This window comes from Pongo abelii, chromosome 3 (genome assembly GCF_028885655.2).
Source record: "Pongo abelii isolate AG06213 chromosome 3, NHGRI_mPonAbe1-v2.0_pri, whole genome shotgun sequence".
Taxonomy (NCBI): Eukaryota; Metazoa; Chordata; class Mammalia; order Primates; family Hominidae; genus Pongo; species Pongo abelii.
Window position 1 is genome coordinate 96561754 of NC_071988.2, and position 16397 is coordinate 96578150.

The window sequence follows — 16397 nt, forward strand, 5'->3', positions numbered from 1 at the left end:
AACAATGAGACAGGGAATTTATTTAGAACTTACCAAGGCCTAAATAAAATATGTTATTCACTTTACTTGGTACCCATGTGCTAATCTATGACATTAAATATCTGGTCACTCTAATTTAATTTAGTACAACAAACATGTTTTGAGTGTCTTCTGAGTACCAGGGACTGTACTTGAGATTGGAAATAAAAGGAGGAGCAAGAAATGTGCCTGTATTTCAGGGGGCAGGGTGAATGAGAGGAAGGAATTGAAAAAGATACTCAAGATTCTGACTTGGGAAACTGAGTGAACACTGTTAACTTAGGAAACATAAGGAAAGGAGTTCGATGTTGGACATCAAATCAGTCAGGAATGCTTTTTGGCTACAAGAAACAACTCAACCAGCAAGGTTTAAGCAACAGACATTTAATTACCATAACATGAAATCTGGAAAAATGCAGTCCAGGCCAGTACAGTGCTTCAAAAACATCAACAAGCATCCAAGCTCAATCCATCTTTTATTCCACCATCCTTGGCATATTGGCTTGTTGTCCTTTTGCTTGTTACCCCATACTTACAAGATGGCTGCTACAGCTCCAAGCCTCACACTGCATTCAAGAAATATGTAGACAAGGTAGTATCAGCCTCATTTTTCCCTTTTATTAGGAAAGTTGTTTTTTCCAGAAGCCCTCAGCAGGCCTTCATTTCATCTTATTGACTACAACTGAGTTATGTGACTATCTCTACCTATAAAGGAGGCTGGGAAAACCTGTGGATTTCCAGACACTATAGTCAAAGGTTAAAAAAAATTAAGAAGTTTGGGAAGTGTTGGCCACAAACAACTTGTTCAGTTGAGGATATACACAATCTCTTGTTAGTTTTGTTTACATGAGGCAATCCCCAAAAGACCCAATCACTGACAAATCAAGTACCTGAACCCACAAAGCCTAAGGTCTAACCAAACCCCAGTTTGATGGCTTCACGAATGTAATCTCGCTCTTTGAATACCTTCTAAATCAACCAACCACCTTCACTATAAGATTTGAATACTTCACATTTGAAAGACCAACAAACCCTAGAGTTCTAGCCTACCTTCAGGACATAAAAGAGAATCAATAAACATTTCTTGATTTACTAATTAGTAGAATCTGGGCACAGAGGAAAATTTAACTGGAATAAGAGATTTTTTGGCTTTGACCAACAGTATTTGACTGCACAAGAATTTCTAAAAAAGAAGACAAGAACAGTTGTTGCAAATTCCAAAATATATGTCAGCCATTCGACTAAAATATTATCCCTCTTCAATTACTCTGAGTTTCATGAGCCCCAACATGTCAAAAATCAACTTCTTATATGAAATGCATTAATCCAAGAAGGAAGACAAGTACAAAAAAGGCACTAGCTTATTCTCCATTCTCCATTCAGCTATTACATGGGTGGTAAGAAAAGTTAAAATGCAGTCTTGACTGTTATCTAGATGTAAATCACGTCCTAGTTCCAGACAATCAAGCAAACAGCCATTAAACATGTAACAATCTAAAAAATAATTTGTAAACCAGCATTTTCTTTAGAAATTTTGGGTGGTTTGGGAGAGAGTAGCAGAATGGCATTCTCTTCAGATTATTTCCACTGTATCTTTCATATCAATTAGTCAGAGCCATGGTGCACCTGTTGAATGTAAATTGCTTTATGAGCAGCTGTTCCATGTCCAAAGTAAACATGCTGGATATTGAAATAGCCATCTAGTCTGGGGTTTGCTGGTATCATAGCATCTTGATTTTCTCAGATGGAAGACAGCATATATAAATTTATTTACGTATACCAAATGTAAGACAGTTGGGGGTTTTTTTCCCTAGGTTAGTCCTTAACCACTTCCCCAGCCCCTGTAAATTCAGGAAAGAGATTTGAATATTTATTATTAATGATTCACTTACAGTCAATCCCTTAAGGAAATTGCTATATTAATGGGCATAAATGTTCATTGGAATATGTAAACAAGGTGAGAAACCTAACTTCAATCAATCCAGGAAGTTGTTCTCTTTATCGAAGTTACGGATTTACAAAGTAGAATTTTTGTTTGGGAGAGAGGGGCAAGAAGCAGTAAAATAAAACATCATCCATAGACCAGAATATTTAGTCCTCTGGAGAGGATCCCATCCTCTAGAGACCAACCTGGGCACAACAGTAAGTAAAAAGCCTTGATTTCTTCCTACTGCCATTTTGGCACCTGCTTACCCAAACTGCAGGCAAACAAACACATGCACATGCACGTGTGCGTGCACACACACACACACACACCATGCCCTGGTTCAGCCTTCTTTGGAAAATTACCTGTTCCAGAAAAATCAACCCTACTTGCATTTAACACTCCCTCCAAAACTCTTAGTTCCTCAAAATCTTATCTATTCAGAAGACAAAAGGAAAGTTAATTGAACTATTTTACAACATTAGGAGAAAGGCTGATGAGACTTTTCCAAATAGCAGTTGCATTTTTAAAGTATGATTTATTTCAGACACATGGAAATCTAATCGTAGACCTTCAGGCAAAACATGCTGTATCAGGGGGCCCTTTCTGGCCTCCTCTAATCATAGCTTTCTCTACTTATAAAACAAGCTCTGTCAAATGTTTTCACTGTTCTCCAATTAAGGCATTTGACCAAAACAAAAATCATTTTACAATAAACCCAGAAAATATTATAAACTAAAAACAAAATAGAAATTTTTTAACTGCTGAGATTAGTTAATGCCTGCATGAAATTTGACAGCTATTTTTGGTGTGTAAACTTTAAAGTCCTGCCCTATCAAAGGGTCACAAAACTATAAAGAACTCTGAAATACTCGTAGTATATTCTCAAAAAGAAAGTGCTGGCATGTTTGCTTTTTGGAAACAGGATGTGCAAAGCAGCTAATTTGGAAAACTCTTTATTAACCAATCCAATGGAACAGAACATTAGAGTAGATACATTGCATCTGTGAAACTAGACAACCAGTTGATTTAGAAATAACGCTCCTTATGCAGATCTGGGCAAAGCTTTCTAAGCAGAGAGGACAACAATGCAAATGCCCTGAGCAGGGAATGCATTTGGCTTGTCATAAAACAAAAAGAAGATTAATCTGCCAGACAAGAAGAGAGCACGATGGAAAGTTGTAGGTGACAACATCAGAGAGCTAAAGAAGGGTCAGAAAATGCAGGACTTTTTAAGCTGATCACCTAAGATCTGGGAGTTCCTAAAGGATTATAAATCATTCTACTATAAAGACACATGCACACGTATGTTTATTGCAGCACTATTCACAATAGCAAAGATTTGCAACCAACCTAAATGTCCATCAGTGATAGAATGGATAAAGAAAATGTGGCACATATACACAATGAAATACTATGCAGCCATAAAAACAAATGAGTCCATGTCCTTGGCAGGGACGTGGATGGAGCTGGAAACCATCATTCTCAGCAAACTAACACAAGAACAGAAAACCAAACACCACATGTTCTCACTCATAGGTGGGAGTCGAACAATGAGAACACATGGACGCGGGGAGGGGAACATCACACACTGGGGCCTGTCACGGGGTGGGGGGCTAGGGGAGAGATAACATTAGGAGAAATACCTAATGTAAATGGCAAGTTGATGGGTGCAGCAAACCACCATGTCACATGTATACCTATGTAACAAACTTGCACGTTCTGCACATGTATCCCACAATCTAAAGTATAATAAATAAAAAAAAGAACCGACTGATCTGACAGACTTAAAAAAAAAAAAAATCCAAAAAAATTATCCAGGTATGTTTGCATGCCCCTATATTCCCAGCTACTGAGGAGGCTGAGGTTGGAGGATCACCTGAGCTCAGGAAGTTGAGGCTGCAGTGAGCCATGACTGCACCACTGCACTCCAGCCTGAGTAACAGAGTGAGACACTGTCTCAATAGAAAGAAAGAAAAAAGTTGAGTTAGGGCTGAAATCCCACACTGGCTCCCATGTCTGTGCTCTTCGCCACTGGCCACGTAGCTCCCTTGCACATGTCCTGGCTTCCATGTCCAGCTTGCATGTTCCTATATGGCAGGGAGTGTGTCTTGCCTGTTTTCATGTCCATTCCTTTAGTCTCTTCTTCCTCACTCAGCCTTGTTCTTGGTGTTTGGGAGACATTTGAAGCATAATAAATATTTGCTGAATTATTGAAAACAAAAATCTGGGGATACCTAGAACCCAATATACAAACTATATATCATATCAGTCAAGGTCCTTGTAAGAAATGGAAACCACTGAGGATCTTAAAAAAAAACAGAGGAAATTGAATTTGGGGATTTGATTAAACAGTTAATAGAAAATCCTAGAAAGCAAAGAAGTAATCGTGAGGGCAGAGCAAGAATCCACTACCATCCTGGGGCAGGAAGCATTGCACAGGAAGTGGGGTCATCAGAGCCCAGAAGGAGGTGGTAGGGCCAGGGCAAGGACTGCCATGTGGAAGCTGGGCATCATGAAAGGAAGCTGTCTCATGGGAGATAAGCCTCACCCAGCACAGGGCAAGAAAGGAAAAAATACTGACTTCTCCCTCCCTCCTCCCCTACAGTCTTCTGCCAGTGCCTCTCACTGGCCAAATCTATCTGGAATTCAATTGGCCAAACCTATCTAAAAAATAAGTCTCTGTAATACAGAGCAGAGCAGGGAAAGGATGGGAAATGAATGTGAGAGAAAACAGGCCAATAGCAGGCACATTGATCAACTTGGGGAGGAGTAGGAAATTCTTCCCCTTCACCCCCACCACCGCCCCCCAGCCTAACCATGCAGCTCCCAGCAAGTCTCTCTTGTGCATCTGATTCCATCTCTCTGGCCACACAATCTGAGGACACAGCTAGAGGGAGGATCCCTATCTGTAATCAGTGTGATGAATTTTGTATGGGAGCCAACAAGTCTCTTCACAGGATCAAACAGCTCCCCTTTTATTGGTAAATGTGAGGATGACTACAGATGTCGAAGGAGGTCAAACTTAAAGCCAAGTCTACCCAACACCTAAGCAAAAGTTAGAAACTGTTTTCTTTTGCAACAGGACACAATTGGAGAAACTGGTTATTTTAACAAGGCTTTGACTGGAATGGCATGCTTTCCTTTAAGGAATCAAACTTGACTTGTAAAGCCAGTAAAAGCCTTTTGGGGAACTGGCCTCATACCTTGTCTCCACAGTTCCTGTACAGGGTTTCTGACCTATGGTAAGTAAAGAATGTCACTTTCAAACATGTCCAGGAGCCCCAAGTTATCTTGGGACCCCAAGAGGAGAGGAATTTACTCGACTCATAGGTATTTGAAGGTTCAAACCTATGGTAGGGCTCGGCTCTAAAAAAGTCTTATCTGAGATTCCTTATGGAACAGAGTTCTATCAAAGCCAATTAAAAATCCATATGGCAAATAATTATTCTTGCTGCACTTTATACAAATAATCAGGCCAAGTATAATAAAGCAAATCAGTTTTACCATGATTTGTCTTTAGTAAAAATGGGAAACCGGAGAGAGAAAAATTATGTTTCAAAAACCATGGTACACTTGTTATTAAATTCTAGTCTCATCAGTTGTTTTTAAGTTTGTTTCTGCAATTTAGGCTAACACAGCTTATTCCTGTGAACCAACCAGTGATCTCTGACTGCTATTCAGAATAAGCAAGGGTAATGTAAAAATCTAAATCATTATTCTAATTCTGGGCATGTACTGGAATCATCTAGCAATCCCATATCAGCTTGGTTCCAACAGCTGCCCAGTTCATGGAAGGCCTTCTAATTTAGTTTACTTGGAATAATTTTACTTATTTTGCTTTACTGTGGTGGATACATTGCTGTTGTACTCCTTGTGTAAGAATAAGGAAAAGCTTACTGCATGTTTTCTTAAATTGAACACTTATTAATATCTTCCAGATAGTACCTTTTGTCAAGGAATTATAAATGGCCCTCACCATACTGATGCTTTCTCACTGTGCTCCTCTCCTCGCTGAATACAAGAGACCGTAATAGTTAGGCAAGAATATCATTGACCCAATTCAGCCTGAAGAAGTTACAGAAGATGGATCTTCACCCTTCTGCTACCCTTAGGATTAAGGGTTCTCTTATAAAAGGGAGGGAGGAAATGTCAGAGGTTTGTGAACCAGAGCAATTCCATCTTAAATAGGAGCTGGGTAAAATGAGACTGAGATCTACTGGGCTGCATTCCCAGATGGTTAAGGTATTCTAAGTCACAGAATGAGATAGAAGTTCAGCAAAAAATACAGGTCATAAAGACCTTGCTGATGAAACAGTTTGCAGTAAAGAAGCCAGCCAAAACCCACCAAAACCAAAATGGCCACAGAAGTCACCTCTGGTCATCCTCACTGCTACACTCCCACCAGCCCCATGACAGTTTACAAATGCCATGGCAACTTCAGGAAGTTACCCTATATGGTCTAAAAAGGGGAGGCATGAATAATCCACTTCTTGTTTAGCATATCATCAAGAAATAACCATAACAATGGGTAACCAGCAGCCCTCAGGGCTTCTCTGTCTATGGAGTAGCCATTCTTTTATTCCTCTACATTTTTAATAAACTTGCTTTCACTTTGCTCTGTGGACTGACCCTGAATTCTTTCTTATGCAAAATCCAAGAACCCTCTCTGGGTGGGGGAGGGCCTGGATCAAGACCCCTTTCCTGTAACACCACCATGCTGAGCTAATTGTTTATGTTTGTAAAGATGATGTTTTGCTATGTTGCCCAGGCTGATCTCAAATTCCTGGGCTCAAATAATCCTCCTGCCTTGGCCTCCCAATGTGCTGGATTACAGGCATGAGCCACTACGCCCAGCCAATATTATCAAATAAAGAATGGACTCTCCTACTCTCTCTATTAGATTGTTTGCCTTCATCAGTAATTTAGATAACAGAGAGATATGCATTCTAAGTGAAATCTATATATTAGGGTTCTGCACATGTTTTGACAAGGCTTTTAACAAGTAAAAATTACACATGCACACACCCCAAAAATATATTTTAAACCAACTGACCTGTTGCCCAGGCTGCCATAAGAAAATGCCATAGACTGGATGGCTTTAACAATAGAAATTTATTTTCTCACAGTTCTCAAGGCTAGAAGTCTCCAGACTTTCAGGTTGCCAGCATGGTTGGGTTATGGTGAGGACCCTCTTCCTGCCTTGCAGACATCACTCTATCCCTGTGTCCACACATGGCATAGTGAATGCTCTCTCTCCTTTTCTCTTCCTTTTCTCATAATGGCACTAATTCTACCACAGGAGCCCCAAACTCATGAATTCATGTAATCCTGATTACCACCCAAAGGCCTATCTCCAAATACTATCACACTGCAGGCTAGGGGACACAAGTTAGTTTGTAGCATGACCATTAGAATAAAATCTAAATGCCTCAACATGGAACATAGAGCCATAATGAGCTGGTCCCAGCCTATCTTTTCAGCCACATTCCTTCTCACCTCTAAACTCCCCTGGATTCCAGTCATACCAAACTCTCTGAAAATGATCTACCTTTTGCACATCTCTTTCTTTACAAATTTCCTTCCTTCTTTCTGCCTGGAATACTCCCTTTTTGTCTGCCTAACACCCTTCAAGACTCAGCTCAAAGGTCACTTTCTCATTGAAGCCTTCTCCATTCCATCCTAGGCGGAGGTACGCACTTCTCTTTTTATGGTGTTAGGGCATTTAGCTCAGACCTTTGTATGAGAGCTGCATAATTGCATTATTATGTATGCAATATCTGTCTCCTCAACTGGATTGTATGCTCCTTAAAGTCGGAGTCATATTATGTTCACATCTGAATACCTGGCACCCACCTTTTATGTGCTCAACCAATATTTAGTGGGCAAACAAACAGATCAACCCTAGTCTTGGTACTCTGAATTCCTGGGTTCTAACCTCCAGGGAGTGGGATATAGAAAGAATACAATCTGTAAAAGAACTTGGAACCATGGGAGAACACAGTTACCCACACCTCTCAAGCCTGAATACAGGTAACAAGCCTAAAGAAACACCTTTTTGAAAGAAATGTCTTTCTTCACAGCTCTCCTCTGATAAGCTTTTTTCATTACCACATTCACCAGTACCCATGATTACTATATGAAGAGAACACCATAGCAATCTTTTTTAAAAAAAGAAAGCTCTGAAATTGCAGACATGCCACTGTGCTACGCCTTTGCTCTTCTGTCACCTTATATAAGTGGTTTGAAATTATTTCTCTGATGAAATAAATGCCCACAGAGAGTTTCCTCTTTGCCTTGTGCAGTCAGAGAGGGAGAAGGCACAAGCAACTTTCTGCAACTGATGCCCTCCCTGGGAACTCATCTACATTTCCTTCTTTATAGCCCAGTAGCCATGACAACCTTCAGGGAACCCCAGAAAGCTTTGAGACTGCACGTGTGCCCTTTGTTTTGTTCCACAGGCCACTGCCCTCAAAATTTGGGACCTCCATCTGGCTGAATCTCAGGCAAGAACACAAGCTTTCTTTCCTGAGGCCTATCTTTCCCCGACATGGCTGTCCTGGCTCAGGGATTGCCATGGTTGCTGCAGACTTGTCTTTGACCCATGTTTGTTGTGGCCACTGGCTTCTGCTTCCTTTCTGGCTCCTGACAATGACTCCAGCTTATTCCTCACTGTCCACTGAATTCACTACGCCCTTACTCAGATTGCTTTGTCTTGGATTCCCAGAGTCTACCGTGACAATCAGACCTAGCTTTACCTTGTCTCTGCAGAACTACTGCTGCCCAGGCTTTCACCACATCCTTCTCCCCTTCACTTCTTTCCAACTCCCAACCATCCCATGTCTTGGCAAGTCACCTACCATGATCATAGATAGGTGAGAGGGAAGTTCACACAGCTTTGTGGATGGAAGACAAGTGTCCCTGTTGAGACATTTCCACTGGCTGAGATTCCACCTCATCAAATCTATCAGGAGCACAGACTCATATGCAAATAAATATGTGCTTGGTTCTAGACTTGATTCCTGACTCCTGGATATGACCCGTAGTGAATGGTAATGGAATGAGGGCTACAAAGACCCTTGATTTCATAAGTCTCTCGGTAAAGCTGTCCCCACTTTATCAATGGAGGATTATTCAAAGCTTAAGACTTAAGATGGCAGATTCCATTCCAAGATGGCCAAATAGGAATAGCTCCGGTCTGCAGCTCCCAGGGTGATCAACACAGAAGACAGGTGACTTCTGCATTTCCAACTGAGGTAACTGGTTCATCTCATTGGGACTGGTTGGCAGTGGGTGCAGCCCACAGTGTGTGAGCTGAAGCAGGGTGCAGCATCACCTCACCCTGGAAGCACAAGGGGTTGTGGGATTTCCCTTGCCTAACCAAGGGAAGCTGTGAAAGATGGTACCTGGAAAAACGGGATATTCCTGCCCAAATACTGGGCTTTTCCAACGGTCTTAGCAAATGCACACCAGGAGATTATATCCCGTGCCTGGCTCAGCAGGTTCCACACCTGCAGAGCCTTGCTCACTGCTAGCTCAGCAGTCTGAGATAGACCTGCCAGGCAACAGCCTGGCAGGGGGAGGGGTGTCTGCCATTGCTGAGGTTTGAGTGGGTAAGCAAACCAGCCAGGGAAGCTCAAACTGGGCGGAGCCCACCACAGCTCAGCTAGGCCTGCTGTCTCTGTAGACTCCACTTCTGGGGACAGGGCATAGCTGAACAAAATTCAGCAGAAACTTCTGCAGACTTAAACATCCCTGTCTGACAGTGCTGAAGAGAGCAGTGGCTCTCCCAGTACAGTGTTTGAGCTCTGAGAACGGACAGACTGCCTCCTCAAGTGGGTCCCTGACCCCCGTGTAGCCTAACTGGGAGACTCCTCCCAGTAGGGGCCTACTGACACCTTGTACAGGTGGGTGGCCCTCTGGGATGAAGCTTCCAGAGGAAGGATCAGGCAGCAATATTTGCCATTCTGCAATATTTGCCATTCTGCAGGCTCTGCTGATGATACACAGGAAAGCAGGGTCTCGATTGGACCTCCAGCAAACTCCAACAGACCTGCAGCTGAGGGACCTGACTATTAGAAGGGAAAATTCTAAAAACCAGAGTGCCTCTTCTCCTCCAAAGGCCCGCAGCTCCTCGCCAGCAATGGAACAAAGCTGGACAGAGAATGACTTTGACAAGCTGACAAAGGTAGACTTCAGAAGGTCAGTAACAACAAACTTCTCCAAGCTAAAGGAGGATGTTTGAACCCATCACAAAGAAACTAAAAACCTTGAAAAAGGATTAGACAAATGGCTAACTAGAATAAACAGTGTAGAGAATACCTTAAATGACATAATGGAGGAGAAAACCATGGCACGAGAACTACGTGACACATGTGCAAGCTTCAATAGCCAATTCCATCAAGGAGAAGAAAGGATATCAGTGATTGAAGATCAAATTAATGAAATAAAGTGAGAGGTGAAGTTTAGAGAAAAAAGAGTAAAAAGAAATGAACAAAGCCTCCAAGAAATATGGGACTATGTGAAAAGAACAAATCTGTATTTGATTGGTGTACCTGAAAGTGACAGAGAGAATGGAAATCAGTTGGAAAACACTCTGCAGGATATTATCCAGGAGAACTTCCCCAACCTAGCAAGGCAGGCCAACATTCAAATTCAGCAAATACAGAGAACACCACAAAGAAACTCTTTGAGAAGAGCAACTCCAAGACACATAATTGTCAGATTCACCAAGGTTGAAATGAAGGAAAAAATGTTAACAGGAGACAGAGAGAAATGTCAGGTTACCCACAAAGGGAAGCCCATCAGATGAACAGCAGATCTCTCAGCAGAAACTCTACAAGGCAGAAGAGAGTGGGGGCCGATATTCAACATTCTTAAAAGAATTTTCTCTGATGAATGTTGAATATCGGCCCGTACTCTCTTCTGCCTTGTAGAGTTTCTGCTGAGAGATCTGCTGTTAGTCTGATGGGCTTCCCTTTGTGGGTAACCTGACCTTTCTCTATGGCTCCACTTAACATCTTTTCCTTCATTTCAACCTTGGTGAAGCTGACAATTATGTGTCTTGGAGATACCATCTCACACCAGTTAGAATGGCAATCATTAAAAAGTCAGGAAACAACAGGTGCTGGAGAGGATGTGGAGAAATAGGACACTTTTATACTGTTGGTGGGACTGTAAACTAGTTCAACCCTTGTGGAAGTCAGTGTGGCGATTCCTCAGGGATCCAGAACTAGAAATACCATTTGACCCAGCAATCCCATTACTGGGTATATACCCAAAGGACTATAAATCATGCTACTATAAAGACACATGCACACATATGTTTATTGTGGCACTATTCACAATAGCAAAGACTTGGAACCAACCCAAATGTCCAACAAAGATAGACTGGATTAAGAAAGTGTGGCATATATACACCATGGAATACTATGCAGCCATAAAAAATGATGAGTTCATGTCCTTTGTAGGGACATGGAGGAAGCTGGAAACCATCATTCTCAGCAAACTATCGCAAGGACAAAAACCAAACACCGCATGTTCTCGCTCATAGGTGGGAACTGAACAATGAGAACATATGGACACAGGAAGGGGAACATCACACTCTGGGGCCTGTTGTGGGGTGGGGGGAGGGGGGAGGGATAGCATTAGGAGATATACCTAATGCTAAATGACAAGATAATGGGTGCAGCACACCAGCATGGCATGTATACATATGTAACTAACCTGCACATTGTGCACATGTACCCTAAAATTTAAAGTATAATAATAATAAAAAAAAAGAATTTTCAACCCAGAATCTCATATCCAGCCAAACTAAGCTTCATAAGTGAAGGAGAAATAAAATCCTTTACAAACAAGCAAATGCTGAGAGATTTTGTCACCACCAGGCCTGCCCTACAAGAGCTCCTGAAGGAAGCACTAAACATGGAAAGGAACAACCAGTACCAGCCACTGAAAAACATGCCAAATTGTAAAGACTATCGATGCTAGGAAGAAACTGCAACAACTAATGAGCAAAATAACCAGCCAACATCATAATGACAGGATCAAATTCACACATAAAAATATTAACCTTAAATGTAAATGACCTAAATGCCCCAATTAAAATACACAGACTGGCAAATTGGATAAAGAGTCAAGACTCATCTGTGTGCCGTATTCAGGAGACCCATCTCATGTGCAAAGACACAAATATGCTCATAATAAAGGGAAGGAGGAAGACCTACCAAGTAAAAAGAAAGCAAAAAAAAAGCAAGGGTTGCAATCCTAGTCTCTGATAAAACAGACTTTAAACCAACAAAGATCAAAAGAGACAAAGAAGGCCATTACAAAATGGTAAAGGGATCAATTCAACAAAAAGGGCTAACTATCCTAAATATATATGCACCCAGTACAGGAGCACCCAGATGCATAAAGCAACTCCTTAGAGACCTACAAAGAGACTTAGACTCCCACACAATAATAATGGGAGACTTTAACACCCCACTGTCAATATTAGACAGATCAATGAGACAGAAGGTTAACAAGGATATCCAAGAATTGAACTCAGCTCTGCACCAAGCAGACCTAATAGACATCTACAGAACTCTCCACCCCAAATCAACAGAATATACATTCTTCTCAGCACCACATTGCACTTATTCCAAAATTGACCACTTAGTTGGAAGTAAAGCACTCCTCAGCAAATGTAAAAAAATATAAATCACAACAAACTGTCTCTCAGACCACAGTGCAATCAAATTAGAACTCGGGATTAAGAAACTCACTCAAAACTACACAACTACATGGAAACTGAACAACCTGCTCCTGAATGACTACTGGGTAAATAATAAAATGAAGGCAGATATAAAGATGTTCTTTGAAACCAATGAGAACAAAGACACAACATACCAGAATCTCTGGGACACATTTAAAGCAGTGTGTAGAGGGAAATTTATAGCACTAAATGCCCACTAGAGAAAGCAGAAAAGATGGAAAATTGACACCCTAACATCACAATTAAAAGAACTAGAGAAGACCCAACAAATTCAAAAGCTAGCAGAAGGCAAGAAATAACTAAGATCAGAGCAGAACTGAAGGAGATAGAGACACAAAAACCCTTCAAGAAAATCAAAGAATGAGCTCGTTGTTTGAAAAGATCAACAAAATTGATAGACCACTAGCAAGACTAATAAAGAAGAAAAGAGAGAAGAATCAAATAGAACCAATAAAAAATGATAAACAGGATATCACTATTGATCCCACAGAAATACACGCTACCATCAGAAAATACTATAAACACCTCAACATAAATAAACTAGAAAATCTAGGAGAAATGGATAAATTCCTGGACACATACACCCTCCCAAGACTAAACCAGGAAGAAGTTGAATCTCTGAATAGACCAATAACAGGCTCCGAAATTGAGGCAATAATTAGTAGCCTACCAACCAAAAAAAGTCCAGGACCAGATGGATTCACAGCCAAATTCTACCAGAGGTACAAAGAGAAGCTGGTATCATTCCTCCTAAAACTATCCCCATCGATAGAAAAAGAGGGAATCCTCCCTAACTCATTTTATGAGGCCAACATCATCCTGATACCAAAGCCTGGCAGAGGCCCAACAAAAAAAGACAATTTTAGACCAATATCCCTGATGAACATCAATGTGAAAATCCTCAGTAAAATGCTGGCAAACTGAGTCCAGCAGCACATCAAAAAGCTTATCCACCATGATCAAGTGGGCTTCATCCCCGGGATGCAAGGCTGGTTCAACATATGCAAATCAATAAACATAATCCATCACATAAACAGAATCAATGACAAAAACCACATGATTATCTCGATAGATGCAGAAAAGACCTTTGACAGAATTCAACAGCGCTTCATGTGAAAAACTCTCAATAAACTAGGTATTGATGGAATGTATCTCAAAATAATAAGAGCTATTTATGACAAACTCACAGCCAATATCATACTGAATGGGCAAAAACTGGAAGCATTCCCTTTGAAAACTGGCACAAGACACAGATGCCCTCTTTCATCACTCCTATTCAACATAGTGTTGGAAGTTCTGGCCAGGGCAATCAGACAGGAGAAAGAAATACGGGGTATTCAATTAGGAAAAGAGGAAGTCAAATTGTCCGTTTGCAGATGACATGATTGTATATTTATAAAACCCCATCATCTCAGCCCAAAATCTCCTTAAGCTGATAAGCAACTTCAGCACAATCTCAGGATACAAAATCAATGTGCAAAAATCACAAGCATTCCTATACAGCCATAAGAGACAAACAGAGGGCCAAATCATGAGTGAACTCCCATTCACAATTGCTTCAAAGAGAATAAAATACCTAGGAATCCAACTTACAAGGAATGTGAAGGACCTGTTCAAGGAAAACTACAAACCACTGCTCAACGAAATAAAAGAGGTCACAAACAAATGGAAGAACATTCCACACTCACGGATGGGAAAATCAATATTGTGAAAATGGCCATACTGCTCAAGGTAATTTATAGATTCAATCCCATCCTCATCAAGCTACCAATGACTTTCTTCATAGAATTGGGAAAAACTACTTGAAAGTTCATATGGAACCAAAAAAGAGCCCGCATTGCCAAGTCAATCTTAAGCCAAAAGAACAAGACTGGAGGCACCACGCTACCTGACTTCAAACTATACTACAATGCTACAGTAACCAAAACAGCATGGTACTGCTATCAAAACAGAGAGATAGACCAGTGGAACAGAATAGAGGCCTCAGAAATAACACCACACATCTACAATTATCTGATCTTTGACAAACCTGACAAAAACAAGAAATGGGGAAACTATTCCCTATTCAATAAATGGTGCTGGGAAAACAGGCTAGCCATTGTAGAAAGCTGAAAATGCATCCCTTCCCTACACCTTGTACAAAAATTAATTCACGATGGATTAAAGACTTAAATGTTAGACCTAAAACTATAGAACTCTAGAAGAAAACCTAGGCAATACCATTCAGGACATAGGCATGGGCAAAGACTTCAGGACTAAAACACCAAAAGCAATGGTAACAAAAGCTAAAATACACAAATGGGATCTGATTAAACTAAAGAGCTTCTGCAGAGCAAAAGAAACTACCGTTAGAGTGACCAGGTAACCTACAGAACGAGAGAAAATTTTTGCAATCTATCCATCTGACAAAGGGCTAATATCCAGAATCTACAAGGAACTTAAATAAATTTACAAGAAAAAAACAACCCCACCAAAAAGTGAGCAACAGATATGAACAGACACTTCTCAAAAGAAGACATTTATGCAGCCAACAGACACATGAAAAAATGTTCATGACCACTGGTCATTAGAGAAATGCAAATCAAAACCACAATGAGATACCATCTCCCACCAGTTAGAATGGTGGTCATTAAAAAGTCAGGAAACAACAGATGCTGGAGAGGATGTGGAGAAATAGGAATGCTTTTACACTGTTGGTGGGAGTGTAAACTAGTTCAACCATTGTGCAAGACAGTGTGGTGATTCCTCAAGGATCTAGAACTAGAAATACCATTTGACCCAGAGATCCCATTACTGGGTATATACCCAAGGGATTATAAATCATGCTACTATAAAGACACATGCACACGTATGTTTATTGCGGCACTATTCACAATAGCAAAGACTTGGAACCAAGCCAAATGTCCAACAATGATAGACTGGGTTAAGAAAATGTGGCACATATACACCATGGAATACTATGCAGCCATAAAAAAGGATGAGTTCATATCGTTTGTAGGGACATGGATGCAGCTGGCAACCGTCATTCTGAGCAAACTGTCACAAGGACAGAAAACCAAACACCGCATGTTCTCACTTATAGGTGGGAATTGAACAATGAGAACACTTGGACACAGGGTGAGGAACATCACACCCCAGGGACTGTTGTGGGGTGGGGGCAGGGGGAGGGATAGCATTAGGAGAAATACCTAATGTAAATGATGAGTTAATGGGTGCAGCAAACCAACATGGCACATGTATACCTATGTAAGAAACCTGCACGTTGTGCACATGTACCCTAGAACTTAAAGTATAATTTAAAAAAAGGACAAAGCAGGTATGCATCATTGTAACTTACTAACAGTGAATATTGATTCTGCCACAAAGGTAAAATAATCTTTGCTTTCAAGAAAAATAAAGAATTCTGCCAAAAAAAAAAAAAAAAGAGTTAAGATCGCAGGACTGTGTGTCACTCATTTTTGTCTTTCCAAAGATGGCATAGTTCAAGTATGTGATAAGCATCAAATGTTTGAAGGTTAAAGAAAGGAAGAAAAGGAAGAAGGGAAGGGAGAGAGAAAGGAAAGGATGGAGACAGGCAGAGAGGGAGACAGAGAGAAGTTTTGTTCTCACAAAGGCAAATTTGGGGCATATAATAGAGTCAGGTGGAGGTAGAGGTAGCACAGCTCCACAAGGATGAAAAATCACTGGACTGGTAGC